Genomic DNA, 26,406 nt, shown 5'->3' with positions numbered 1-26,406 from the left:
GAGTCAGATGATGACAGAAATAGTCAGGTGCTGGTCAGTAGACTGAACCAGGCTAACTTAAGTCAACTTGGGAATGAATCAGGTAACAACCCATTCAGACCCCCAGGTGGACTTAACCAGGGCCATAGGAGGAGGAGGCATCACTCAGGTGAATCCAATACCTCCCATGTCTCTAGAGGCTCTCATGGTCACTCCAGGAAGGAGATGACTAGCCCTCAGAGAAGGGAACATGAGGCCAAGATGAGAGAGGCTGAGCTTAGGATCCAGAGGCAAGAACTAGAGGTTGCCCTGGCCAAGGAGAAACTTGCTAGAGCAAGACAGCCTAGAGAGAGTGGATTAGGATCCACTGGTGGCAGCACTATCCAGAAGGATAAAGACAGGTCTTTTGATACAAGAAACCTGAGTAAGATTGTGCCCCCCTACAAAGCTGGGGATGATATCCACAAATGGATGACTGCACTTGAGAGAGCCTGCATGGTACAGCAGATTCCTCAGGAGCAGTGGGCAGCAATCTTGTGGCTCTCCTTTGAAGGTAGAGGCAGAGACAGACTCCTCACAGTTAGTGATGAGGATTCTAGAAACTACATGGTCCTGAAGAGTGCTCTGATTGATGGGTTAGGCTTAACCACTGAACAGTACAGGTTAATGTTCAGAGATACCCAGAAGACACAGACTCAGGACTGGTCTGAATTTGTTGAATGTGCCACTAAGGCTCTGGAGGGCTGGTTGCTCGGAAGTAAGGTTACTGACTATACAGGATTGTATAATTTAATTATGAGAGAGCAAATCTTAAGTAATTGTCAAAATCAGCTTCTACATCAGCACCTGGTTGACTCTGATCTGACCTCCCCACAAGAATTGGGTAGGAGGGCAGACAAATGGGTCAGAACCAGGATCAGGCCTAAGAACCAGGGTGGTGACCAAAAGAAAGAGACTACCAAGCCTCAAGAGAAGGGTGGGGATAAAAGTAAGGAAAAGACTTCCCCAGGGCCCCAAAACTCCAAGAATGGGGGTGGGTCCCAAGACACTTCTGCATCCCAGAAAAAGCCTTATTGTCATACCTGTAAACAGGTGGGGCATTACAAAACAGATAGCTGTTGTCCCAAGAATGGCAATAAGGAGAATATACCTCCAGGTAAGGCTCCAACACCTCCTGTCACTGTTAGCAGTGGTCCCCCAGGTGGTGGGAGCACCCCCAAGAATTTGGGTGGGTTTACTTTTGGAGGACAGGTGGACTCTGGCCTATCCAGGTCCCCTAACTCAGATACTCTTGTCTATGAGACTGGCATGGGGTTTGCCAATTTCACAGCTTGCCCAAACACTTTGAGCAAGTATAGACAGGAGCCCCTCATCAATGGTTTGAAAGTTGAGGCCTTCAGAGACACAGGGGCTAGCATCACCATGGTGGCTGAATGTCTAGTCCCCTCAAGGCAACTTTTACCTGATGCCAAATATCAGGTGACAAACATTGATGGCATAGAATCCAATCATCCCATGGCAGTAGTCAATCTTAGCTGGGGAGGTGTCACTGGCCCAAAGAGAGTGGCAGTGTCAGCAAACTTGCCTGTAGATTGCCTACTGGGTAATGATTTGGAAATCTCAGCCTGGGCTGAGGTTGAACAGCAAACCCATTCTAGAATGGTAAATCTCCATGGAAAGGTTAGTGGGGCTGTAATGGCTACAGCCCCAATTCAAGATGTCCTTCCTGAAAAGGTTGGGAGGGCTGAGCAAACCTCAGCCCCATCTTTAGATAACTTCCCTCCTGAAAAGAGTAGCAGGGCTGTACTAGTAACAGCCCATACCCAAACTGAGTCTCCTCCTGAAAAGGTTGGTGGGGCTGTGATGGCCACAGCCCAAACTCAAACTGATACATGGGTAGTGAAGCCTGAAATGATGGATCACTCCACCCAAACAGAGAGCATTGAGGAGGAAGAGAAATCTCCCTCCCACCAGACTTTAGGAAAGGATCAGCCTCCTCAGGGAACTGATCTTACCCCTGATGAAGGAACTGTCCCAGAGGTTGTTAGGCCTGGCCTGACAGAGCCTCTGATGGCAGTGGACCCTTCTCAGGAGGGACCCAGTCTGGAGCAGGTAACCTGCCCCTCTCTACCTTGCCTTACTCAGCCCAGGGCTGCAGAGGACAAGAAGGACAGTGAGACCCAAAGGGCCCCCTGTCAAATAAAGCACCCCCATCAGCAGATTAGGGGCACCGAAACTAGTAGCCCTAGCGAGGTGCAAGCTTTAAAAACTCCTGAGGGATCCCCCTTAAATGTAGTTAGGGACCTCCCCCAGATGGATATTGTTGGGCACAGCCAAACCTGGGACCCTAAGGGCCCAAACCTGACCTGTCCCTCCAGTAAGCCAAACAGAGGGACCCAGCCTCCAGCTTTAGGTAGCCAGAGGTTGACCCTGAGAGCACAGTGCAACTCAGTCAGAGAAAGAAAGGCACACATGGTGGAGAGTGATTGGAGGAAGCTGAGCCCTACAGAGGAAACTCACTTCAGTACTCCATCCCAACACCAGCCTTTGACTTTGCAAAGACACACCACAGGTAGAGATTCCCTATGGTGGAGACCCTCAGATACCCTTAGGGTGAGGGATTGCTTAGTGGACCATGAGACAGGGGGTTACCAAGCCAGAGCTGGTACTTCCTTATATGGCCACTTAGGCAATATAGGCTTACCTGGTCAAGGATAGCCTTATCTCCTTTCGTTTGGGGGGGGGTTATGTAGGAAGGTGGATATCTGACTATGGTTACCCCCAAACTTTTTGCCTGGTGTTTAGCTGGTTTTTGACTTAGTTGGCCTGGGATCCTGCTATTCAGGGCCCCAGGCCGATTGCTCTCTCCTTAAAATGGACTCCATGTACCTTAGGTGCATAAAACAATTGGAATTGGTTCACCTTATAGGCCCCTGTAACAGTGTACCATAGGTACCCAGGGCATAGGTGTATCCAAGGCCTACCAGGGGCTGCAGCATATATTATGCCACCCCTGGCCTGGCCTCCATATTTGACACAACTGGCTGATCACTCAGCTGGGGTAAGTCGGTGTACCCACCTCTTACTTAGGTACAGTATGTCTGTGCCTAACCCTAAACTGGACACATATGTTCCTATCAGCCACTCCTATGGAAGGCCTCATCAATCCTGGAGGCAGAGTGCTTGGAAATATGTGAGATGGTGCTCTAGCATGAGCTGAGCCTGTCTGCAGCTGTCGGGAACAACTCCCTAAGCTGTTCCGGGATATTGCCATACCATATACTCTTAAGTGCATTATAATCCTCGCGGTTAAATGCTATCTTTGGTTTGGCTTTATCAAAACATGTCGAGTAAGGTGTCATACGAATTGGAATACTATCCCCTCGCCAATTCTGGCGACGGGGATAGCATTCCACCCTTCTAGAGGGACACGACATGTGTGTAGCCTTAACCCCGGTTAAAGTTAAACAGAGCCTCAGCTTCACAAAATGGACGCTGCCACCACAGACACAAGTCTGGCCTCCTGCTGCTGACCGAAACTCGGCAGATGGTGGCCTGGACAAAGGGTTTCCTGCCTTGGGAGGTGCGAGCACCACCCCAGACAGGATTTTGTGTATTAGGTAGGACAGGGCTGAAAAGAATCAGACATGCCCGGGGCACACAAGGTGTCCCCGTGCATAGGCCAGTCCAAACCGGTTCTGGGGCCTTCCAGCCCCAGTCCTGGCGCGGAGCTGGACAAAGGAAAGGGGGTGTAACCACCCCCCTTCCTGGTTCCTCCCAGAGGAGGGACCTAGTAGGTGATCCACCCCCTAGATTGGAATAAGAGGGGGAGCAGTGCCATTGCACAGCAGATCATCCCGAAATCAACTTAAACTAAGAAGAAGACTGGACTTCGACATTCTGCTGCACAGAAGACTGAAGAAGAATCTCCCTTGTGGCCAAGGAGTGACCACCCTGTGAACACAGGTACCAACCAGCAACTCGACGTCTGCTTTGCCGCCGCCTCCCGCCGGAGCCCGAGCCCAGAGCCCGACAAGAACCAGATTCCCAGACCTCTCAGAGCCCGATCCACAGTCCCTGCAAAGAAGGGACCCGTGGAGGCACCGAGTGACGTGGGACCGGACCTCTTGAAAGACACCCGAAAAGCTGACTGCGCAGCTTCTGAGGCATCCTCGACGTTGTGCTTTGGGGATTGAGAACCCCCACCACCGAGCAGCCCTTGCACCGAAGATCAGCCCCCCAGCATCTCCACGATCTGCGTGGGGCCCTTTTGCACTGTGCCACTCGACGCGCCATCCCGGCCACTAGCCACGTGGCCAGCGGCCATCTTGGCGACGAACCCGAAGATTTAAACAGCAGGTCTGGTTGCTCCAGACCTACCCAAGCTCCTGTGAAAAGGAGCACCCGCTCTGACCTTGCTGGTCCGAGTGAACAGCATCTTTCAACTCCTGCGTGGCTTGCATTTGCCAAGGCCTGTTTGCTCCGATCAGGTCGCCGACACCGCCAACAGCGAGAGGCCTACGTGGGACAGCTCGTGACCGACTCCTGGACGTCCTCGACCCCGGGTATCCACGTGGCTGCAGAAAGAAGCTACCCGACAACGCCTGTTTGCACCCGACATCACCTGGTTCCACTCTGGTTCCACGGCAGTCACTGGCTAGTGACTTTGAACACTGTCCCCTCTGCTTTCAGGTCTTCACATCTTCAGATCCACCCTTGGATCCACCGGAACTCTTCTCATCGAGCCGCCTGCAGCATCTCCTGCTCCAAGCACCATCGACCAGCGTGACGAAACCCGACACATCTTCGACCCTGTGCACCCGCTTCCTGTGGGTGAGGTAACTCAGCTCCGCCGGTGCTCCTGCACTGGTACACATCCCAAGGGCCTGTGTTTTAAGTTTCAGCTCCGTAGGTCACTCGGAAGGTTCCTAACTTTCTAACTTTGTGCTTTTTACGCACCATAGACTTTGTATTGAGAAGTGCGTGCACTTTGAACACTGCACCCGAGTCCCGTGGGCCTTTCCCGACTTAGTTAACTCCAGTCTCGAATAGCTCCAGCGATTCCCAAGGCCCTAGGCCTCTTCACTTTCCTCCTGGTATCTCTTATACCACTTATTTAGTATATGGTTTAGGTGGCCCCTAGGGCTCATCCATATTGTGCAACTTTTGTGTATTTTAAACTGTCTTGTGATTTTACGCTTGTGCTTCTGTGCTCATAAAGAGTCCAGGGGATTTTAATAGTTAATAAATCAATATATATTTTCAATATATATCTGTGTGGTGTCCCTTTCATTTGGTATTCAAGGGGGTTGTGTGTGGTATAACAGCTGGCTTCACATGCCTTTCAGAGTTTAGCCTAAGACTGCTTTGTCCACGTTACCACTAGGATAACTGGTCTACAAGGTTGAATTACAACCATCATCATAAGGGTTGCTTGGCATGGTACAAAGTGATCACTAGAACTAGTGAGCATTATATACCAGGCCAACTTCTCACAAGTGGTGACTCTGCTTTATGAAACTTATCATATATTAGGACAATGAATATAGCAGAAGGGGCGATTGAGATGCTTGCCTACATATTTGTTTATTTTTTATATAACGGCTGATTAATCTGTTCATTATATTTCCATTTTGTGACATGTTGCATTAAAATATATCCTGCTTGCAGAATATATAAGTATTTGTACTGCGTTGGCCGGGAATCGAACCCGGGTCAACTGCTTGGAAGGCAGCTATGCTCACCACTATACCACCAACGCCCTCTGATCTGTGCGCTCTCGGTTCTTAACATTAGGATCCTGAGTTCAATGACTATCTTGCACCAGCTTCAATGGTGCATTTGGTTTAGATACCAACATGAAAAGCAATAGAAAGTTTTTTGCAGAGGGTAAGGAACTGGGATTGAAACCAAGGACAAAGCTGTGCAGAAGAGAAGAATGGAAAGCTGCATTACAAATAATAGATAAGAATATATAGAGGCAGCATGGGAAGCAAAACAGGGAAGAGAAATACAGAACATTCAATTAAATGCCCAGGAGATAGATAAGAGCAGAACAAAAAGGAAAGAATGAAATTCAAAGCCTGCCCATAAAAGTGTTTGAAGGTCCCACCAGTCATTTATGCTTATTATTGTGTGTCTTTACTTTCAAAGTACAGGGTGGATCATTTGATGATCCCTCTCTTGTATTTCAGCAGACACAGATATTTGACAAGTATTTTCTCACATAGCTGGCACAAGCTTGTGCTTTTCCTTGCTGGCAGCGTGGAAATGACAGCTTGGTCCTTGGAAGGAAAGTCAAGCAAAATTAGCAGAGGATGGTTTCGATCCATCGACCTCTGGGTTATGGGCCCAGCACGCTTCCGCTGCGCCACTCTGCTCTGTTGTGAAAGTGTTCTTTTTATGCAGATAGGGAGCATTAAGCAGAGTAGCGTGGGATTGGTACGGCTCTCACCTCATTTGCCTAAGTATATTGCAAGGCATGCTGGGTACAGAAAAACTTCATCTTCCCCTCTCACAATCAGTCATAACTGAAAGTCAGACACTCTTAGGCACTAGCCGTTTCAGACCTTTATCAAGACAGCATGTCATGAACCCTCTCTCTCTCTCTCTGTGATCCTAGCACTAGCATGCTCAGGATTTGGCTTTACCTGGGAGCCAGAGATCTACCCGGTGAGGGCTTGCCCGGTGTGAGGCTTTTGAGCGTTTGGGAGCGTTCGGGACGTGAGTGGACGTTGGACAGGAAACTCTGCGAATTTGAAGCATCCAACATTCCTGCTGCAGTGAGCGGCTCTTTCCATGGACATCTGCCTCTAGGATTCCTCTCAACTTGCCTTCTGATAAAACATTTTGTGAGCAGCAATTACCTTCGACAGCTACAAGGTGGCGCTACATTCTGGTAAGTGCACAAGTATGCACAAAATGTTAGGGACTTTTGCCAGATTTATCGGTGGATCTTGCATATTTTTTTCAGAGGCTAGATATTGCCTAGAAATGCTTTTTAACATAGAGATGTTGGAGTTATAATGTCTGGTCGGGCCTCAGCCCTTCCATTGTTTGCCCACTGTAACATATTTATTACCAGCACATGTGAGTTGTGACTCTGCTTTATAAAACTTATCATATATTAGGACAATGAATGTATCAGAAGGTGCGATTGAGATGTTTGCCTATGTATTTGTTTATTTTTTTATATATGGCTGATTAATCTGTTCATGAAATTTCCATTTTGAGACATGTTGCATTAAAATATGTCCTGCTTGCAGAATATATAAGCATTTTCACTGCGTTGGCCGGGAATCGAACCCGGGTCAACTGCTTGGGAAGCAGCTATGCTCACCACTATACCACCAACGCCCTCTGATGTGTGTGCTCTCGGTTCTAAATATTACGTTCCCGAAATCAATGACTATCTTGCAACAGCTTCAATGGTGCATTTGGTTTCGATACCAACATGAGAAGTAGTAGAACGTTTTTTGCAGAGGGTAAGGAACTGGGGATTGAAACCAAGGACAAAGTTGTGCAGAAGAGAAGAAATGAAATGCAACAGTACAAAAAGTAGAAATCAGCATATATAGGCAGCATGGGAAGCAAAGCAGGGAAGAGAAAGAGAGAACATTCCATGAAATGCCCAGGAGATAGATAAGAGCAGAAAAAAAAGGGAAGAATGAAATTCAAAGCATGCCCAGAAAGTTGTGTGAAGCTCCCACCAGTCATTTATGGTTATAGTTGTGTGTCTTTACTTTCAAAGTACAGGGTTGATCCTTTCACGAACACTCTTGTATTACACAGACACAGATAGTTGAGAAGTCTTTTCTCACATAGCTGGCACAAGCTTGCGCTTTTCCTTTCTGGCAGTGTGGAAATGACAGCTTGGTCCTTGGAAGGAAAGTCAAGCAAAATTAGCAGAGGATGGTTTCGATCCATCGACCTCTGGGTTATGGGCCCAGCACGCTTCCGCTGCGCCACTCTGCTCGTTCATGAAGGTGATCTCTTTATGCAGATGAGGAGGCATTCAGCGGAGTGAAGTGGCATTGGTCGGGCTCTCACCTCATTTGCCTAATTATATCGCAAGGCATGCTGGGTGCAGAAAATCTTCATCTTCCCCTCTCACAATCAGTCATAACTGATAGTCCAGACCCTCTTACGCACTAGCCGTTTCAGGCCTTTATCAAGACAGCAGCTCTCCAACACTCTCTGTCTCTCTCTCTCTGTGATCCTAGTGCTAGCATGCTCAGGATTTGGCTTTACCTGGGAGCCAGAGATCTACCCGGTGAGGGCTTGCCCGGTGTAAGGCTTTTGAGCGTTTGGGAGCGTTCGGTACATGAGAGGACGTTGGACTGGAAACTATGCAAATTTGAAGCATCCAACCTTCCTGCTGCAGTCGGGGGCTCTTTCCATGGACATCTGCCTTTTGGATTCCTCTAAACTTGCCCTCTGATGAAACATTTTTTGAGCTGCAGTTACCTCCGACGTCTACAAGGTGGCGCTACATTCAGGTGAGGGCACAAGTATGCACAAAATGTTGGCGACTTTCACCAGATTTATCGATGGATCTTGCATATTGTTTTCAGAGGCTAGATATTGCCTAGGAAATGGTTTTTAACATAGAGATGCTGGAGTTATAATGTGTGGTCGGGCCTCAGCCCTTTCATTGTCTGCCCACTGTAAATATTTTTTACCAGCACATGTGAGTGGTGACTCTGCTTTATGAAACTTATCATATATTAGGACAATGAATATAGCAGAAGGGGCGATTGAGATGCTTGCCTACATATTTGTTTATTTTTTATATAACGGCTGATTAATCTGTTCATTATATTTCCATTTTGTGACATGTTGCATTAAAATATATCCTGCTTGCAGAATATATAAGTATTTGTACTGCGTTGGCCGGGAATCGAACCCGGGTCAACTGCTTGGAAGGCAGCTATGCTCACCACTATACCACCAACGCCCTCTGATCTGTGCGCTCTCGGTTCTTAACATTAGGATCCTGAGTTCAATGACTATCTTGCACCAGCTTCAATGGTGCATTTGGTTTAGATACCAACATGAAAAGCAATAGAAAGTTTTTTGCAGAGGGTAAGGAACTGGGATTGAAACCAAGGACAAAGCTGTGCAGAAGAGAAGAATGGAAAGCTGCATTACAAATAATAGATAAGAATATATAGAGGCAGCATGGGAAGCAAAACAGGGAAGAGAAATACAGAACATTCAATTAAATGCCCAGGAGATAGATAAGAGCAGAACAAAAAGGAAAGAATGAAATTCAAAGCCTGCCCATAAAAGTGTTTGAAGGTCCCACCAGTCATTTATGCTTATTAGTGTGTGTCTTTACTTTCAAAGTACAGGGTGGATCATTTGATGATCCCTCTCTTGTATTTCAGCAGACACAGATATTTGACAAGTATTTTCTCACATAGCTGGCACAAGCTTGTGCTTTTCCTTGCTGGCAGCGTGGAAATGACAGCTTGGTCCTTGGAAGGAAAGTCAAGCAAAATTAGCAGAGGATGGTTTCGATCCATCGACCTCTGGGTTATGGGCCCAGCACGCTTCCGCTGCGCCACTCTGCTCTGTTGTGAAAGTGTTCTTTTTATGCAGATAGGGAGCATTAAGCAGAGTAGCGTGGGATTGGTACGGCTCTCACCTCATTTGCCTAAGTATATTGCAAGGCATGCTGGGTACAGAAAAACTTCATCTTCCCCTCTCACAATCAGTCATAACTGAAAGTCAGACACTCTTAGGCACTAGCCGTTTCAGACCTTTATCAAGACAGCATGTCATGAACCCTCTCTCTCTCTCTCTGTGATCCTAGCACTAGCATGCTCAGGATTTGGCTTTACCTGGGAGCCAGAGATCTACCCGGTGAGGGCTTGCCCGGTGTGAGGCTTTTGAGCGTTTGGGAGCGTTCGGGACGTGAGTGGACGTTGGACAGGAAACTCTGCGAATTTGAAGCATCCAACATTCCTGCTGCAGTGAGCGGCTCTTTCCATGGACATCTGCCTCTAGGATTCCTCTCAACTTGCCTTCTGATAAAACATTTTGTGAGCAGCAATTACCTTCGACAGCTACAAGGTGGCGCTACATTCTGGTAAGTGCACAAGTATGCACAAAATGTTAGGGACTTTTGCCAGATTTATCGGTGGATCTTGCATATTTTTTTCAGAGGCTAGATATTGCCTAGAAATGCTTTTTAACATAGAGATGTTGGAGTTATAATGTCTGGTCGGGCCTCAGCCCTTCCATTGTTTGCCCACTGTAACATATTTATTACCAGCACATGTGAGTTGTGACTCTGCTTTATAAAACTTATCATATATTAGGACAATGAATGTATCAGAAGGTGCGATTGAGATGTTTGCCTATGTATTTGTTTATTTTTTTATATATGGCTGATTAATCTGTTCATGAAATTTCCATTTTGAGACATGTTGCATTAAAATATGTCCTGCTTGCAGAATATATAAGCATTTTCACTGCGTTGGCCGGGAATCGAACCCGGGTCAACTGCTTGGGAAGCAGCTATGCTCACCACTATACCACCAACGCCCTCTGATGTGTGTGCTCTCGGTTCTAAATATTACGTTCCCGAAATCAATGACTATCTTGCAACAGCTTCAATGGTGCATTTGGTTTCGATACCAACATGAGAAGTAGTAGAACGTTTTTTGCAGAGGGTAAGGAACTGGGGATTGAAACCAAGGACAAAGTTGTGCAGAAGAGAAGAAATGAAATGCAACAGTACAAAAAGTAGAAATCAGCATATATAGGCAGCATGGGAAGCAAAGCAGGGAAGAGAAAGAGAGAACATTCCATGAAATGCCCAGGAGATAGATAAGAGCAGAAAAAAAAGGGAAGAATGAAATTCAAAGCATGCCCAGAAAGTTGTGTGAAGCTCCCACCAGTCATTTATGGTTATAGTTGTGTGTCTTTACTTTCAAAGTACAGGGTTGATCCTTTCACGAACACTCTTGTATTACACAGACACAGATAGTTGAGAAGTCTTTTCTCACATAGCTGGCACAAGCTTGCGCTTTTCCTTTCTGGCAGTGTGGAAATGACAGCTTGGTCCTTGGAAGGAAAGTCAAGCAAATATAGCAGAGGATGGTTTCGATCCATCGACCTCTGGGTTATGGGCCCAGCACGCTTCCGCTGCGCCACTCTGCTCGTTCATGAAGGTGATCTCTTTATGCAGATGAGGAGGCATTCAGCGGAGTGAAGTGGCATTGGTCGGGCTCTCACCTCATTTGCCTAATTATATCGCAAGGCATGCTGGGTGCAGAAAATCTTCATCTTCCCCTCTCACAATCAGTCATAACTGATAGTCCAGACCCTCTTACGCACTAGCCGTTTCAGGCCTTTATCAAGACAGCAGCTCTCCAACACTCTCTGTCTCTCTCTCTCTGTGATCCTAGTGCTAGCATGCTCAGGATTTGGCTTTACCTGGGAGCCAGAGATCTACCCGGTGAGGGCTTGCCCGGTGTAAGGCTTTTGAGCGTTTGGGAGCGTTCGGTACATGAGAGGACGTTGGACTGGAAACTATGCAAATTTGAAGCATCCAACCTTCCTGCTGCAGTCGGGGGCTCTTTCCATGGACATCTGCCTTTTGGATTCCTCTAAACTTGCCCTCTGATGAAACATTTTTTGAGCTGCAGTTACCTCCGACGTCTACAAGGTGGCGCTACATTCAGGTGAGGGCACAAGTATGCACAAAATGTTGGCGACTTTCACCAGATTTATCGATGGATCTTGCATATTGTTTTCAGAGGCTAGATATTGCCTAGGAAATGGTTTTTAACATAGAGATGCTGGAGTTATAATGTGTGGTCGGGCCTCAGCCCTTTCATTGTCTGCCCACTGTAAATATTTTTTACCAGCACATGTGAGTGGTGACTCTGCTTTATGAAACTTATCATATATTAGGACAATGAATATAGCAGAAGGGGCGATTGAGATGCTTGCCTACATATTTGTTTATTTTTTATATAACGGCTGATTAATCTGTTCATTATATTTCCATTTTGTGACATGTTGCATTAAAATATATCCTGCTTGCAGAATATATAAGTATTTGTACTGCGTTGGCCGGGAATCGAACCCGGGTCAACTGCTTGGAAGGCAGCTATGCTCACCACTATACCACCAACGCCCTCTGATCTGTGCGCTCTCGGTTCTTAACATTAGGATCCTGAGTTCAATGACTATCTTGCACCAGCTTCAATGGTGCATTTGGTTTAGATACCAACATGAAAAGCAATAGAAAGTTTTTTGCAGAGGGTAAGGAACTGGGATTGAAACCAAGGACAAAGCTGTGCAGAAGAGAAGAATGGAAAGCTGCATTACAAATAATAGATAAGAATATATAGAGGCAGCATGGGAAGCAAAACAGGGAAGAGAAATACAGAACATTCAATTAAATGCCCAGGAGATAGATAAGAGCAGAACAAAAAGGAAAGAATGAAATTCAAAGCCTGCCCATAAAAGTGTTTGAAGGTCCCACCAGTCATTTATGCTTATTAGTGTGTGTCTTTACTTTCAAAGTACAGGGTGGATCATTTGATGATCCCTCTCTTGTATTTCAGCAGACACAGATATTTGACAAGTATTTTCTCACATAGCTGGCACAAGCTTGTGCTTTTCCTTGCTGGCAGCGTGGAAATGACAGCTTGGTCCTTGGAAGGAAAGTCAAGCAAAATTAGCAGAGGATGGTTTCGATCCATCGACCTCTGGGTTATGGGCCCAGCACGCTTCCGCTGCGCCACTCTGCTCTGTTGTGAAAGTGTTCTTTTTATGCAGATAGGGAGCATTAAGCAGAGTAGCGTGGGATTGGTACGGCTCTCACCTCATTTGCCTAAGTATATTGCAAGGCATGCTGGGTACAGAAAAACTTCATCTTCCCCTCTCACAATCAGTCATAACTGAAAGTCAGACACTCTTAGGCACTAGCCGTTTCAGACCTTTATCAAGACAGCATGTCATGAACCCTCTCTCTCTCTCTCTGTGATCCTAGCACTAGCATGCTCAGGATTTGGCTTTACCTGGGAGCCAGAGATCTACCCGGTGAGGGCTTGCCCGGTGTGAGGCTTTTGAGCGTTTGGGAGCGTTCGGGACGTGAGTGGACGTTGGACAGGAAACTCTGCGAATTTGAAGCATCCAACATTCCTGCTGCAGTGAGCGGCTCTTTCCATGGACATCTGCCTCTAGGATTCCTCTCAACTTGCCTTCTGATAAAACATTTTGTGAGCAGCAATTACCTTCGACAGCTACAAGGTGGCGCTACATTCTGGTAAGTGCACAAGTATGCACAAAATGTTAGGGACTTTTGCCAGATTTATCGGTGGATCTTGCATATTTTTTTCAGAGGCTAGATATTGCCTAGAAATGCTTTTTAACATAGAGATGTTGGAGTTATAATGTCTGGTCGGGCCTCAGCCCTTCCATTGTTTGCCCACTGTAACATATTTATTACCAGCACATGTGAGTTGTGACTCTGCTTTATAAAACTTATCATATATTAGGACAATGAATGTATCAGAAGGTGCGATTGAGATGTTTGCCTATGTATTTGTTTATTTTTTTATATATGGCTGATTAATCTGTTCATGAAATTTCCATTTTGAGACATGTTGCATTAAAATATGTCCTGCTTGCAGAATATATAAGCATTTTCACTGCGTTGGCCGGGAATCGAACCCGGGTCAACTGCTTGGGAAGCAGCTATGCTCACCACTATACCACCAACGCCCTCTGATGTGTGTGCTCTCGGTTCTAAATATTACGTTCCCGAAATCAATGACTATCTTGCAACAGCTTCAATGGTGCATTTGGTTTCGATACCAACATGAGAAGTAGTAGAACGTTTTTTGCAGAGGGTAAGGAACTGGGGATTGAAACCAAGGACAAAGTTGTGCAGAAGAGAAGAAATGAAATGCAACAGTACAAAAAGTAGAAATCAGCATATATAGGCAGCATGGGAAGCAAAGCAGGGAAGAGAAAGAGAGAACATTCCATGAAATGCCCAGGAGATAGATAAGAGCAGAAAAAAAAGGGAAGAATGAAATTCAAAGCATGCCCAGAAAGTTGTGTGAAGCTCCCACCAGTCATTTATGGTTATAGTTGTGTGTCTTTACTTTCAAAGTACAGGGTTGATCCTTTCACGAACACTCTTGTATTACACAGACACAGATAGTTGAGAAGTCTTTTCTCACATAGCTGGCACAAGCTTGCGCTTTTCCTTTCTGGCAGTGTGGAAACGACAGCTTGGTCCTTGGAAGGAAAGTCAAGCAAAATTAGCAGAGGATGGTTTCGATCCATCGACCTCTGGGTTATGGGCCCAGCACGCTTCCGCTGCGCCACTCTGCTCGTTCATGAAGGTGATCTCTTTATGCAGATGAGGAGGCATTCAGCGGAGTGAAGTGGCATTGGTCGGGCTCTCACCTCATTTGCCTAATTATATCGCAAGGCATGCTGGGTGCAGAAAATCTTCATCTTCCCCTCTCACAATCAGTCATAACTGATAGTCCAGACCCTCTTACGCACTAGCCGTTTCAGGCCTTTATCAAGACAGCAGCTCTCCAACACTCTCTGTCTCTCTCTCTCTGTGATCCTAGTGCTAGCATGCTCAGGATTTGGCTTTACCTGGGAGCCAGAGATCTACCCGGTGAGGGCTTGCCCGGTGTAAGGCTTTTGAGCGTTTGGGAGCGTTCGGTACATGAGAGGACGTTGGACTGGAAACTATGCAAATTTGAAGCATCCAACCTTCCTGCTGCAGTCGGGGGCTCTTTCCATGGACATCTGCCTTTTGGATTCCTCTAAACTTGCCCTCTGATGAAACATTTTTTGAGCTGCAGTTACCTCCGACGTCTACAAGGTGGCGCTACATTCAGGTGAGGGCACAAGTATGCACAAAATGTTGGCGACTTTCACCAGATTTATCGATGGATCTTGCATATTGTTTTCAGAGGCTAGATATTGCCTAGGAAATGGTTTTTAACATAGAGATGCTGGAGTTATAATGTGTGGTCGGGCCTCAGCCCTTTCATTGTCTGCCCACTGTAAATATTTTTTACCAGCACATGTGAGTGGTGACTCTGCTTTATGAAACTTATCATATATTAGGACAATGAATATAGCAGAAGGGGCGATTGAGATGCTTGCCTACATATTTGTTTATTTTTTATATAACGGCTGATTAATCTGTTCATTATATTTCCATTTTGTGACATGTTGCATTAAAATATATCCTGCTTGCAGAATATATAAGTATTTGTACTGCGTTGGCCGGGAATCGAACCCGGGTCAACTGCTTGGAAGGCAGCTATGCTCACCACTATACCACCAACGCCCTCTGATCTGTGCGCTCTCGGTTCTTAACATTAGGATCCTGAGTTCAATGACTATCTTGCACCAGCTTCAATGGTGCATTTGGTTTAGATACCAACATGAAAAGCAATAGAAAGTTTTTTGCAGAGGGTAAGGAACTGGGATTGAAACCAAGGACAAAGCTGTGCAGAAGAGAAGAATGGAAAGCTGCATTACAAATAATAGATAAGAATATATAGAGGCAGCATGGGAAGCAAAACAGGGAAGAGAAATACAGAACATTCAATTAAATGCCCAGGAGATAGATAAGAGCAGAACAAAAAGGAAAGAATGAAATTCAAAGCCTGCCCATAAAAGTGTTTGAAGGTCCCACCAGTCATTTATGCTTATTATTGTGTGTCTTTACTTTCAAAGTACAGGGTGGATCATTTGATGATCCCTCTCTTGTATTTCAGCAGACACAGATATTTGACAAGTATTTTCTCACATAGCTGGCACAAGCTTGTGCTTTTCCTTGCTGGCAGCGTGGAAATGACAGCTTGGTCCTTGGAAGGAAAGTCAAGCAAAATTAGCAGAGGATGGTTTCGATCCATCGACCTCTGGGTTATGGGCCCAGCACGCTTCCGCTGCGCCACTCTGCTCTGTTGTGAAAGTGTTCTTTTTATGCAGATAGGGAGCATTAAGCAGAGTAGCGTGGGATTGGTACGGCTCTCACCTCATTTGCCTAAGTATATTGCAAGGCATGCTGGGTACAGAAAAACTTCATCTTCCCCTCTCACAATCAGTCATAACTGAAAGTCAGACACTCTTAGGCACTAGCCGTTTCAGACCTTTATCAAGACAGCATGTCATGAACCCTCTCTCTCTCTCTCTGTGATCCTAGCACTAGCATGCTCAGGATTTGGCTTTACCTGGGAGCCAGAGATCTACCCGGTGAGGGCTTGCCCGGTGTGAGGCTTTTGAGCGTTTGGGAGCGTTCGGGACGTGAGTGGACGTTGGACAGGAAACTCTGCGAATTTGAAGCATCCAACATTCCTGCTGCAGTGAGCGGCTCTTTCCATGGACATCTGCCTCTAGGATTCCTCTCAACTTGCCTTCTGATAAAACATTTTGTGAGCAGCAATTACCTTCGACAGCTACAAGGTGGCGCTACATTCTGGTAAGTGCACAAGTATGCACAAAATGTTAGGGACTTTTGCCAGATTTATCGGTGGATCTTGCATATTTTTTTCAGAGGCTAGATATTGCCTAGAAATGCTTTTTAACATAGAGATGTTGGAGTTATAATGTCTGGTCGGGCCTCAGCCCTTCCATTGTTTGCCCACTGTAACATATTTATTACCAGCACATGTGAGTTGTGACTCTGCTTTATAAAACTTATCATATATTAGGACAATGAATGTATCAGAAGGTGCGATTGAGATGTTTGCCTATGTATTTGTTTATTTTTTTATATATGGCTGATTAATCTGTTCATGAAATTTCCATTTTGAGACATGTTGCATTAAAATATGTCCTGCTTGCAGAATATATAAGCATTTTCACTGCGTTGGCCGGGAATCGAACCCGGGTCAACTGCTTGGGAAGCAGCTATGCTCACCACTATACCACCAACGCCCTCTGATGTGTGTGCTCTCGGTTCTAAATATTACGTTCCCGAAATCAATGACTATCTTGCAACAGCTTCAATGGTGCATTTGGTTTCGATACCAACATGAGAAGTAGTAGAACGTTTTTTGCAGAGGGTAAGGAACTGGGGATTGAAACCAAGGACAAAGTTGTGCAGAAGAGAAGAAATGAAATGCAACAGTACAAAAAGTAGAAATCAGCATATATAGGCAGCATGGGAAGCAAAGCAGGGAAGAGAAAGAGAGAACATTCCATGAAATGCCCAGGAGATAGATAAGAGCAGAAAAAAAAGGGAAGAATGAAATTCAAAGCATGCCCAGAAAGTTGTGTGAAGCTCCCACCAGTCATTTATGGTTATAGTTGTGTGTCTTTACTTTCAAAGTACAGGGTTGATCCTTTCACGAACACTCTTGTATTACACAGACACAGATAGTTGAGAAGTCTTTTCTCACATAGCTGGCACAAGCTTGCGCTTTTCCTTTCTGGCAGTGTGGAAATGACAGCTTGGTCCTTGGAAGGAAAGTCAAGCAAAATTAGCAGAGGATGGTTTCGATCCATCGACCTCTGGGTTATGGGCCCAGCACGCTTCCGCTGCGCCACTCTGCTCGTTCATGAAGGTGATCTCTTTATGCAGATGAGGAGGCATTCAGCGGAGTGAAGTGGCATTGGTCGGGCTCTCACCTCATTTGCCTAATTATATCGCAAGGCATGCTGGGTGCAGAAAATCTTCATCTTCCCCTCTCACAATCAGTCATAACTGATAGTCCAGACCCTCTTACGCACTAGCCGTTTCAGGCCTTTATCAAGACAGCAGCTCTCCAACACTCTCTGTCTCTCTCTCTCTGTGATCCTAGTGCTAGCATGCTCAGGATTTGGCTTTACCTGGGAGCCAGAGATCTACCCGGTGAGGGCTTGCCCGGTGTAAGGCTTTTGAGCGTTTGGGAGCGTTCGGTACATGAGAGGACGTTGGACTGGAAACTATGCAAATTTGAAGCATCCAACCTTCCTGCTGCAGTCGGGGGCTCTTTCCATGGACATCTGCCTTTTGGATTCCTCTAAACTTGCCCTCTGATGAAACATTTTTTGAGCTGCAGTTACCTCCGACGTCTACAAGGTGGCGCTACATTCAGGTGAGGGCACAAGTATGCACAAAATGTTGGCGACTTTCACCAGATTTATCGATGGATCTTGCATATTGTTTTCAGAGGCTAGATATTGCCTAGGAAATGGTTTTTAACATAGAGATGCTGGAGTTATAATGTGTGGTCGGGCCTCAGCCCTTTCATTGTCTGCCCACTGTAAATATTTTTTACCAGCACATGTGAGTGGTGACTCTGCTTTATGAAACTTATCATATATTAGGACAATGAATATAGCAGAAGGGGCGATTGAGATGCTTGCCTACATATTTGTTTATTTTTTATATAACGGCTGATTAATCTGTTCATTATATTTCCATTTTGTGACATGTTGCATTAAAATATATCCTGCTTGCAGAATATATAAGTATTTGTACTGCGTTGGCCGGGAATCGAACCCGGGTCAACTGCTTGGAAGGCAGCTATGCTCACCACTATACCACCAACGCCCTCTGATCTGTGCGCTCTCGGTTCTTAACATTAGGATCCTGAGTTCAATGACTATCTTGCACCAGCTTCAATGGTGCATTTGGTTTAGATACCAACATGAAAAGCAATAGAAAGTTTTTTGCAGAGGGTAAGGAACTGGGATTGAAACCAAGGACAAAGCTGTGCAGAAGAGAAGAATGGAAAGCTGCATTACAAATAATAGATAAGAATATATAGAGGCAGCATGGGAAGCAAAACAGGGAAGAGAAATACAGAACATTCAATTAAATGCCCAGGAGATAGATAAGAGCAGAACAAAAAGGAAAGAATGAAATTCAAAGCCTGCCCATAAAAGTGTTTGAAGGTCCCACCAGTCATTTATGCTTATTATTGTGTGTCTTTACTTTCAAAGTACAGGGTGGATCATTTGATGATCCCTCTCTTGTATTTCAGCAGACACAGATATTTGACAAGTATTTTCTCACATAGCTGGCACAAGCTTGTGCTTTTCCTTGCTGGCAGCGTGGAAATGACAGCTTGGTCCTTGGAAGGAAAGTCAAGCAAAATTAGCAGAGGATGGTTTCGATCCATCGACCTCTGGGTTATGGGCCCAGCACGCTTCCGCTGCGCCACTCTGCTCTGTTGTGAAAGTGTTCTTTTTATGCAGATAGGGAGCATTAAGCAGAGTAGCGTGGGATTGGTACGGCTCTCACCTCATTTGCCTAAGTATATTGCAAGGCATGCTGGGTACAGAAAAACTTCATCTTCCCCTCTCACAATCAGTCATAACTGAAAGTCAGACACTCTTAGGCACTAGCCGTTTCAGACCTTTATCAAGACAGCATGTCATGAACCCTCTCTCTCTCTCTCTGTGATCCTAGCACTAGCATGCTCAGGATTTGGCTTTACCTGGGAGCCAGAGATCTACCCGGTGAGGGCTTGCCCGGTGTGAGGCTTTTGAGCGTTTGGGAGCGTTCGGGACGTGAGTGGACGTTGGACAGGAAACTCTGCGAATTTGAAGCATCCAACATTCCTGCTGCAGTGAGCGGCTCTTTCCATGGACATCTGCCTCTAGGATTCCTCTCAACTTGCCTTCTGATAAAACATTTTGTGAGCAGCAATTACCTTCGACAGCTACAAGGTGGCGCTACATTCTGGTAAGTGCACAAGTATGCACAAAATGTTAGGGACTTTTGCCAGATTTATCGGTGGATCTTGCATATTTTTTTCAGAGGCTAGATATTGCCTAGAAATGCTTTTTAACATAGAGATGTTGGAGTTATAATGTCTGGTCGGGCCTCAGCCCTTCCATTGTTTGCCCACTGTAACATATTTATTACCAGCACATGTGAGTTGTGACTCTGCTTTATAAAACTTATCATATATTAGGACAATGAATGTATCAGAAGGTGCGATTGAGATGTTTGCCTATGTATTTGTTTATTTTTTTATATATGGCTGATTAATCTGTTCATGAAATTTCCATTTTGAGACCTGTTGCATTAAAATATGTCCTGCTTGCAGAATATATAAGCATTTTCACTGCGTTGGCCGGGAATCGAACCCGGGTCAACTGCTTGGGAAGCAGCTATGCTCACCACTATACCACCAACGCCCTCTGATGTGTGTGCTCTCGGTTCTAAATATTACGTTCCCGAAATCAATGACTATCTTGCAACAGCTTCAATGGTGCATTTGGTTTCGATACCAACATGAGAAGTAGTAGAACGTTTTTTGCAGAGGGTAAGGAACTGGGGATTGAAACCAAGGACAAAGTTGTGCAGAAGAGAAGAAATGAAATGCAACAGTACAAAAAGTAGAAATCAGCATATATAGGCAGCATGGGAAGCAAAGCAGGGAAGAGAAAGAGAGAACATTCCATGAAATGCCCAGGAGATAGATAAGAGCAGAAAAAAAAGGGAAGAATGAAATTCAAAGCATGCCCAGAAAGTTGTGTGAAGCTCCCACCAGTCATTTATGGTTATAGTTGTGTGTCTTTACTTTCAAAGTACAGGGTTGATCCTTTCACGAACACTCTTGTATTACACAGACACAGATAGTTGAGAAGTCTTTTCTCACATAGCTGGCACAAGCTTGCGCTTTTCCTTTCTGGCAGTGTGGAAATGACAGCTTGGTCCTTGGAAGGAAAGTCAAGCAAAATTAGCAGAGGATGGTTTCGATCCATCGACCTCTGGGTTATGGGCCCAGCACGCTTCCGCTGCGCCACTCTGCTCGTTCATGAAGGTGATCTCTTTATGCAGATGAGGAGGCATTCAGCGGAGTGAAGTGGCATTGGTCGGGCTCTCACCTCATTTGCCTAATTATATCGCAAGGCATGCTGGGTGCAGAAAATCTTCATCTTCCCCTCTCACAATCAGTCATAACTGATAGTCCAGACCCTCTTACGCACTAGCCGTTTCAGGCCTTTATCAAGACAGCAGCTCTCCAACACTCTCTGTCTCTCTCTCTCTGTGATCCTAGTGCTAGCATGCTCAGGATTTGGCTTTACCTGGGAGCCAGAGATCTACCCGGTGAGGGCTTGCCCGGTGTAAGGCTTTTGAGCGTTTGGGAGCGTTCGGTACATGAGAGGACGTTGGACTGGAAACTATGCAAATTTGAAGCATCCAACCTTCCTGCTGCAGTCGGGGGCTCTTTCCATGGACATCTGCCTTTTGGATTCCTCTAAACTTGCCCTCTGATGAAACATTTTTTGAGCTGCAGTTACCTCCGACGTCTACAAGGTGGCGCTACATTCAGGTGAGGGCACAAGTATGCACAAAATGTTGGCGACTTTCACCAGATTTATCGATGGATCTTGCATATTGTTTTCAGAGGCTAGATATTGCCTAGGAAATGGTTTTTAACATAGAGATGCTGGAGTTATAATGTGTGGTCGGGCCTCAGCCCTTTCATTGTCTGCCCACTGTAAATATTTTTTACCAGCACATGTGAGTGGTGACTCTGCTTTATGAAACTTATCATATATTAGGACAATGAATATAGCAGAAGGGGCGATTGAGATGCTTGCCTACATATTTGTTTATTTTTTATATAACGGCTGATTAATCTGTTCATTATATTTCCATTTTGTGACATGTTGCATTAAAATATATCCTGCTTGCAGAATATATAAGTATTTGTACTGCGTTGGCCGGGAATCGAACCCGGGTCAACTGCTTGGAAGGCAGCTATGCTCACCACTATACCACCAACGCCCTCTGATCTGTGCGCTCTCGGTTCTTAACATTAGGATCCTGAGTTCAATGACTATCTTGCACCAGCTTCAATGGTGCATTTGGTTTAGATACCAACATGAAAAGCAATAGAAAGTTTTTTGCAGAGGGTAAGGAACTGGGATTGAAACCAAGGACAAAGCTGTGCAGAAGAGAAGAATGGAAAGCTGCATTACAAATAATAGATAAGAATATATAGAGGCAGCATGGGAAGCAAAACAGGGAAGAGAAATACAGAACATTCAATTAAATGCCCAGGAGATAGATAAGAGCAGAACAAAAAGGAAAGAATGAAATTCAAAGCCTGCCCATAAAAGTGTTTGAAGGTCCCACCAGTCATTTATGCTTATTATTGTGTGTCTTTACTTTCAAAGTACAGGGTGGATCATTTGATGATCCCTCTCTTGTATTTCAGCAGACACAGATATTTGACAAGTATTTTCTCACATAGCTGGCACAAGCTTGTGCTTTTCCTTGCTGGCAGCGTGGAAATGACAGCTTGGTCCTTGGAAGGAAAGTCAAGCAAAATTAGCAGAGGATGGTTTCGATCCATCGACCTCTGGGTTATGGGCCCAGCACGCTTCCGCTGCGCCACTCTGCTCTGTTGTGAAAGTGTTCTTTTTATGCAGATAGGGAGCATTAAGCAGAGTAGCGTGGGATTGGTACGGCTCTCACCTCATTTGCCTAAGTATATTGCAAGGCATGCTGGGTACAGAAAAACTTCATCTTCCCCTCTCACAATCAGTCATAACTGAAAGTCAGACACTCTTAGGCACTAGCCGTTTCAGACCTTTATCAAGACAGCATGTCATGAACCCTCTCTCTCTCTCTCTGTGATCCTAGCACTAGCATGCTCAGGATTTGGCTTTACCTGGGAGCCAGAGATCTACCCGGTGAGGGCTTGCCCGGTGTGAGGCTTTTGAGCGTTTGGGAGCGTTCGGGACGTGAGTGGACGTTGGACAGGAAACTCTGCGAATTTGAAGCATCCAACATTCCTGCTGCAGTGAGCGGCTCTTTCCATGGACATCTGCCTCTAGGATTCCTCTCAACTTGCCTTCTGATAAAACATTTTGTGAGCAGCAATTACCTTCGACAGCTACAAGGTGGCGCTACATTCTGGTAAGTGCACAAGTATGCACAAAATGTTAGGGACTTTTGCCAGATTTATCGGTGGATCTTGCATATTTTTTTCAGAGGCTAGATATTGCCTAGAAATGCTTTTTAACATAGAGATGTTGGAGTTATAATGTCTGGTCGGGCCTCAGCCCTTCCATTGTTTGCCCACTGTAACATATTTATTACCAGCACATGTGAGTTGTGACTCTGCTTTATAAAACTTATCATATATTAGGACAATGAATGTATCAGAAGGTGCGATTGAGATGTTTGCCTATGTATTTGTTTATTTTTTTATATATGGCTGATTAATCTGTTCATGAAATTTCCATTTTGAGACCTGTTGCATTAAAATATGTCCTGCTTGCAGAATATATAAGCATTTTCACTGCGTTGGCCGGGAATCGAACCCGGGTCAACTGCTTGGGAAGCAGCTATGCTCACCACTATACCACCAACGCCCTCTGATGTGTGTGCTCTCGGTTCTAAATATTACGTTCCCGAAATCAATGACTATCTTGCAACAGCTTCAATGGTGCATTTGGTTTCGATACCAACATGAGAAGTAGTAGAACGTTTTTTGCAGAGGGTAAGGAACTGGGGATTGAAACCAAGGACAAAGTTGTGCAGAAGAGAAGAAATGAAATGCAACAGTACAAAAAGTAGAAATCAGCATATATAGGCAGCATGGGAAGCAAAGCAGGGAAGAGAAAGAGAGAACATTCCATGAAATGCCCAGGAGATAGATAAGAGCAGAAAAAAAAGGGAAGAATGAAATTCAAAGCATGCCCAGAAAGTTGTGTGAAGCTCCCACCAGTCATTTATGGTTATAGTTGTGTGTCTTTACTTTCAAAGTACAGGGTTGATCCTTTCACGAACACTCTTGTATTACACAGACACAGATAGTTGAGAAGTCTTTTCTCACATAGCTGGCACAAGCTTGCGCTTTTCCTTTCTGGCAGTGTGGAAATGACAGCTTGGTCCTTGGAAGGAAAGTCAAGCAAAATTAGCAGAGGATGGTTTCGATCCATCGACCTCTGGGTTATGGGCCCAGCACGCTTCCGCTGCGCCACTCTGCTCGTTCATGAAGGTGATCTCTTTATGCAGATGAGGAGGCATTCAGCGGAGTGAAGTGGCATTGGTCGGGCTCTCACCTCATTTGCCTAATTATATCGCAAGGCATGCTGGGTGCAGAAAATCTTCATCTTCCCCTCTCACAATCAGTCATAACTGATAGTCCAGACCCTCTTACGCACTAGCCGTTTCAGGCCTTTATCAAGACAGCAGCTCTCCAACACTCTCTGTCTCTCTCTCTCTGTGATCCTAGTGCTAGCATGCTCAGGATTTGGCTTTACCTGGGAGCCAGAGATCTACCCGGTGAGGGCTTGCCCGGTGTAAGGCTTTTGAGCGTTTGGGAGCGTTCGGTACATGAGAGGACGTTGGACTGGAAACTATGCAAATTTGAAGCATCCAACCTTCCTGCTGCAGTCGGGGGCTCTTTCCATGGACATCTGCCTTTTGGATTCCTCTAAACTTGCCCTCTGATGAAACATTTTTTGAGCTGCAGTTACCTCCGACGTCTACAAGGTGGCGCTACATTCAGGTGAGGGCACAAGTATGCACAAAATGTTGGCGACTTTCACCAGATTTATCGATGGATCTTGCATATTGTTTTCAGAGGCTAGATATTGCCTAGGAAATGGTTTTTAACATAGAGATGCTGGAGTTATAATGTGTGGTCGGGCCTCAGCCCTTTCATTGTCTGCCCACTGTAAATATTTTTTACCAGCACATGTGAGTGGTGACTCTGCTTTATGAAACTTATCATATATTAGGACAATGAATATAGCAGAAGGGGCGATTGAGATGCTTGCCTACATATTTGTTTATTTTTTATATAACGGCTGATTAATCTGTTCATTATATTTCCATTTTGTGACATGTTGCATTAAAATATATCCTGCTTGCAGAATATATAAGTATTTGTACTGCGTTGGCCGGGAATCGAACCCGGGTCAACTGCTTGGAAGGCAGCTATGCTCACCACTATACCACCAACGCCCTCTGATCTGTGCGCTCTCGGTTCTTAACATTAGGATCCTGAGTTCAATGACTATCTTGCACCAGCTTCAATGGTGCATTTGGTTTAGATACCAACATGAAAAGCAATAGAAAGTTTTTTGCAGAGGGTAAGGAACTGGGATTGAAACCAAGGACAAAGCTGTGCAGAAGAGAAGAATGGAAAGCTGCATTACAAATAATAGATAAGAATATATAGAGGCAGCATGGGAAGCAAAACAGGGAAGAGAAATACAGAACATTCAATTAAATGCCCAGGAGATAGATAAGAGCAGAACAAAAAGGAAAGAATGAAATTCAAAGCCTGCCCATAAAAGTGTTTGAAGGTCCCACCAGTCATTTATGCTTATTATTGTGTGTCTTTACTTTCAAAGTACAGGGTGGATCATTTGATGATCCCTCTCTTGTATTTCAGCAGACACAGATATTTGACAAGTATTTTCTCACATAGCTGGCACAAGCTTGTGCTTTTCCTTGCTGGCAGCGTGGAAATGACAGCTTGGTCCTTGGAAGGAAAGTCAAGCAAAATTAGCAGAGGATGGTTTCGATCCATCGACCTCTGGGTTATGGGCCCAGCACGCTTCCGCTGCGCCACTCTGCTCTGTTGTGAAAGTGTTCTTTTTATGCAGATAGGGAGCATTAAGCAGAGTAGCGTGGGATTGGTACGGCTCTCACCTCATTTGCCTAAGTATATTGCAAGGCATGCTGGGTACAGAAAAACTTCATCTTCCCCTCTCACAATCAGTCATAACTGAAAGTCAGACACTCTTAGGCACTAGCCGTTTCAGACCTTTATCAAGACAGCATGTCATGAACCCTCTCTCTCTCTCTCTGTGATCCTAGCACTAGCATGCTCAGGATTTGGCTTTACCTGGGAGCCAGAGATCTACCCGGTGAGGGCTTGCCCGGTGTGAGGCTTTTGAGCGTTTGGGAGCGTTCGGGACGTGAGTGGACGTTGGACAGGAAACTCTGCGAATTTGAAGCATCCAACATTCCTGCTGCAGTGAGCGGCTCTTTCCATGGACATCTGCCTCTAGGATTCCTCTCAACTTGCCTTCTGATAAAACATTTTGTGAGCAGCAATTACCTTCGACAGCTACAAGGTGGCGCTACATTCTGGTAAGTGCACAAGTATGCACAAAATGTTAGGGACTTTTGCCAGATTTATCGGTGGATCTTGCATATTTTTTTCAGAGGCTAGATATTGCCTAGAAATGCTTTTTAACATAGAGATGTTGGAGTTATAATGTCTGGTCGGGCCTCAGCCCTTCCATTGTTTGCCCACTGTAACATATTTATTACCAGCACATGTGAGTTGTGACTCTGCTTTATAAAACTTATCATATATTAGGACAATGAATGTATCAGAAGGTGCGATTGAGATGTTTGCCTATGTATTTGTTTATTTTTTTATATATGGCTGATTAATCTGTTCATGAAATTTCCATTTTGAGACCTGTTGCATTAAAATATGTCCT

General features: G+C 45.2%; 26 non-coding genes across 26 annotated transcripts; all 26 read right to left on the bottom strand.

Annotated features, from left to right (window-relative positions):
- Positions 1-5,668: 5,668 nt before the first annotated feature.
- TRNAG-UCC (transfer RNA glycine (anticodon UCC)) lies at positions 5,669-5,740 on the bottom strand. The gene has a single exon. It is a non-coding gene; the product is annotated as a tRNA-Gly (tRNA).
- Positions 5,741-6,287: 547 nt separating this feature from the next.
- Positions 6,288-6,359, bottom strand: TRNAM-CAU (transfer RNA methionine (anticodon CAU)). The gene has a single exon. It is a non-coding gene; the product is annotated as a tRNA-Met (tRNA).
- Positions 6,360-7,263: 904 nt separating this feature from the next.
- On the bottom strand, positions 7,264-7,335 carry TRNAG-CCC (transfer RNA glycine (anticodon CCC)). Its single transcript has one exon. It is a non-coding gene; the product is annotated as a tRNA-Gly (tRNA).
- Positions 7,336-7,881: 546 nt separating this feature from the next.
- Positions 7,882-7,953, bottom strand: TRNAM-CAU (transfer RNA methionine (anticodon CAU)). Its single transcript has one exon. It is a non-coding gene; the product is annotated as a tRNA-Met (tRNA).
- A 910-nt stretch (positions 7,954-8,863) lies between these two features.
- Positions 8,864-8,935, bottom strand: TRNAG-UCC (transfer RNA glycine (anticodon UCC)). The gene has a single exon. It is a non-coding gene; the product is annotated as a tRNA-Gly (tRNA).
- Positions 8,936-9,482: 547 nt separating this feature from the next.
- Positions 9,483-9,554, bottom strand: TRNAM-CAU (transfer RNA methionine (anticodon CAU)). The gene has a single exon. It is a non-coding gene; the product is annotated as a tRNA-Met (tRNA).
- A 904-nt stretch (positions 9,555-10,458) lies between these two features.
- On the bottom strand, positions 10,459-10,530 carry TRNAG-CCC (transfer RNA glycine (anticodon CCC)). The gene has a single exon. It is a non-coding gene; the product is annotated as a tRNA-Gly (tRNA).
- A 546-nt stretch (positions 10,531-11,076) lies between these two features.
- Positions 11,077-11,148, bottom strand: TRNAM-CAU (transfer RNA methionine (anticodon CAU)). Its single transcript has one exon. It is a non-coding gene; the product is annotated as a tRNA-Met (tRNA).
- A 910-nt stretch (positions 11,149-12,058) lies between these two features.
- On the bottom strand, positions 12,059-12,130 carry TRNAG-UCC (transfer RNA glycine (anticodon UCC)). The gene has a single exon. It is a non-coding gene; the product is annotated as a tRNA-Gly (tRNA).
- Positions 12,131-12,677: 547 nt separating this feature from the next.
- TRNAM-CAU (transfer RNA methionine (anticodon CAU)) lies at positions 12,678-12,749 on the bottom strand. The gene has a single exon. It is a non-coding gene; the product is annotated as a tRNA-Met (tRNA).
- Positions 12,750-13,653: 904 nt separating this feature from the next.
- Positions 13,654-13,725, bottom strand: TRNAG-CCC (transfer RNA glycine (anticodon CCC)). The gene has a single exon. It is a non-coding gene; the product is annotated as a tRNA-Gly (tRNA).
- A 546-nt stretch (positions 13,726-14,271) lies between these two features.
- On the bottom strand, positions 14,272-14,343 carry TRNAM-CAU (transfer RNA methionine (anticodon CAU)). The gene has a single exon. It is a non-coding gene; the product is annotated as a tRNA-Met (tRNA).
- A 910-nt stretch (positions 14,344-15,253) lies between these two features.
- On the bottom strand, positions 15,254-15,325 carry TRNAG-UCC (transfer RNA glycine (anticodon UCC)). Its single transcript has one exon. It is a non-coding gene; the product is annotated as a tRNA-Gly (tRNA).
- Positions 15,326-15,872: 547 nt separating this feature from the next.
- Positions 15,873-15,944, bottom strand: TRNAM-CAU (transfer RNA methionine (anticodon CAU)). The gene has a single exon. It is a non-coding gene; the product is annotated as a tRNA-Met (tRNA).
- Positions 15,945-16,848: 904 nt separating this feature from the next.
- On the bottom strand, positions 16,849-16,920 carry TRNAG-CCC (transfer RNA glycine (anticodon CCC)). Its single transcript has one exon. It is a non-coding gene; the product is annotated as a tRNA-Gly (tRNA).
- A 546-nt stretch (positions 16,921-17,466) lies between these two features.
- Positions 17,467-17,538, bottom strand: TRNAM-CAU (transfer RNA methionine (anticodon CAU)). Its single transcript has one exon. It is a non-coding gene; the product is annotated as a tRNA-Met (tRNA).
- Positions 17,539-18,448: 910 nt separating this feature from the next.
- On the bottom strand, positions 18,449-18,520 carry TRNAG-UCC (transfer RNA glycine (anticodon UCC)). The gene has a single exon. It is a non-coding gene; the product is annotated as a tRNA-Gly (tRNA).
- Positions 18,521-19,067: 547 nt separating this feature from the next.
- On the bottom strand, positions 19,068-19,139 carry TRNAM-CAU (transfer RNA methionine (anticodon CAU)). The gene has a single exon. It is a non-coding gene; the product is annotated as a tRNA-Met (tRNA).
- Positions 19,140-20,043: 904 nt separating this feature from the next.
- On the bottom strand, positions 20,044-20,115 carry TRNAG-CCC (transfer RNA glycine (anticodon CCC)). Its single transcript has one exon. It is a non-coding gene; the product is annotated as a tRNA-Gly (tRNA).
- A 546-nt stretch (positions 20,116-20,661) lies between these two features.
- Positions 20,662-20,733, bottom strand: TRNAM-CAU (transfer RNA methionine (anticodon CAU)). The gene has a single exon. It is a non-coding gene; the product is annotated as a tRNA-Met (tRNA).
- Positions 20,734-21,643: 910 nt separating this feature from the next.
- TRNAG-UCC (transfer RNA glycine (anticodon UCC)) lies at positions 21,644-21,715 on the bottom strand. Its single transcript has one exon. It is a non-coding gene; the product is annotated as a tRNA-Gly (tRNA).
- Positions 21,716-22,262: 547 nt separating this feature from the next.
- Positions 22,263-22,334, bottom strand: TRNAM-CAU (transfer RNA methionine (anticodon CAU)). The gene has a single exon. It is a non-coding gene; the product is annotated as a tRNA-Met (tRNA).
- Positions 22,335-23,238: 904 nt separating this feature from the next.
- Positions 23,239-23,310, bottom strand: TRNAG-CCC (transfer RNA glycine (anticodon CCC)). The gene has a single exon. It is a non-coding gene; the product is annotated as a tRNA-Gly (tRNA).
- A 546-nt stretch (positions 23,311-23,856) lies between these two features.
- TRNAM-CAU (transfer RNA methionine (anticodon CAU)) lies at positions 23,857-23,928 on the bottom strand. The gene has a single exon. It is a non-coding gene; the product is annotated as a tRNA-Met (tRNA).
- A 910-nt stretch (positions 23,929-24,838) lies between these two features.
- Positions 24,839-24,910, bottom strand: TRNAG-UCC (transfer RNA glycine (anticodon UCC)). Its single transcript has one exon. It is a non-coding gene; the product is annotated as a tRNA-Gly (tRNA).
- Positions 24,911-25,457: 547 nt separating this feature from the next.
- Positions 25,458-25,529, bottom strand: TRNAM-CAU (transfer RNA methionine (anticodon CAU)). Its single transcript has one exon. It is a non-coding gene; the product is annotated as a tRNA-Met (tRNA).
- Between the last annotated feature and the right edge of the window lie 877 nt (positions 25,530-26,406).

The sequence above is a fragment of the Lissotriton vulgaris genome, unplaced genomic scaffold (genome assembly GCF_964263255.1).
Source record: "Lissotriton vulgaris unplaced genomic scaffold, aLisVul1.2 SCAFFOLD_975, whole genome shotgun sequence".
NCBI lineage: Eukaryota > Metazoa > Chordata > Amphibia > Caudata > Salamandridae > Lissotriton > Lissotriton vulgaris.
The sequence above is the reverse complement of the archived record's forward strand: the minus strand, read 5'-3'. Positions and strand labels throughout refer to the sequence as shown.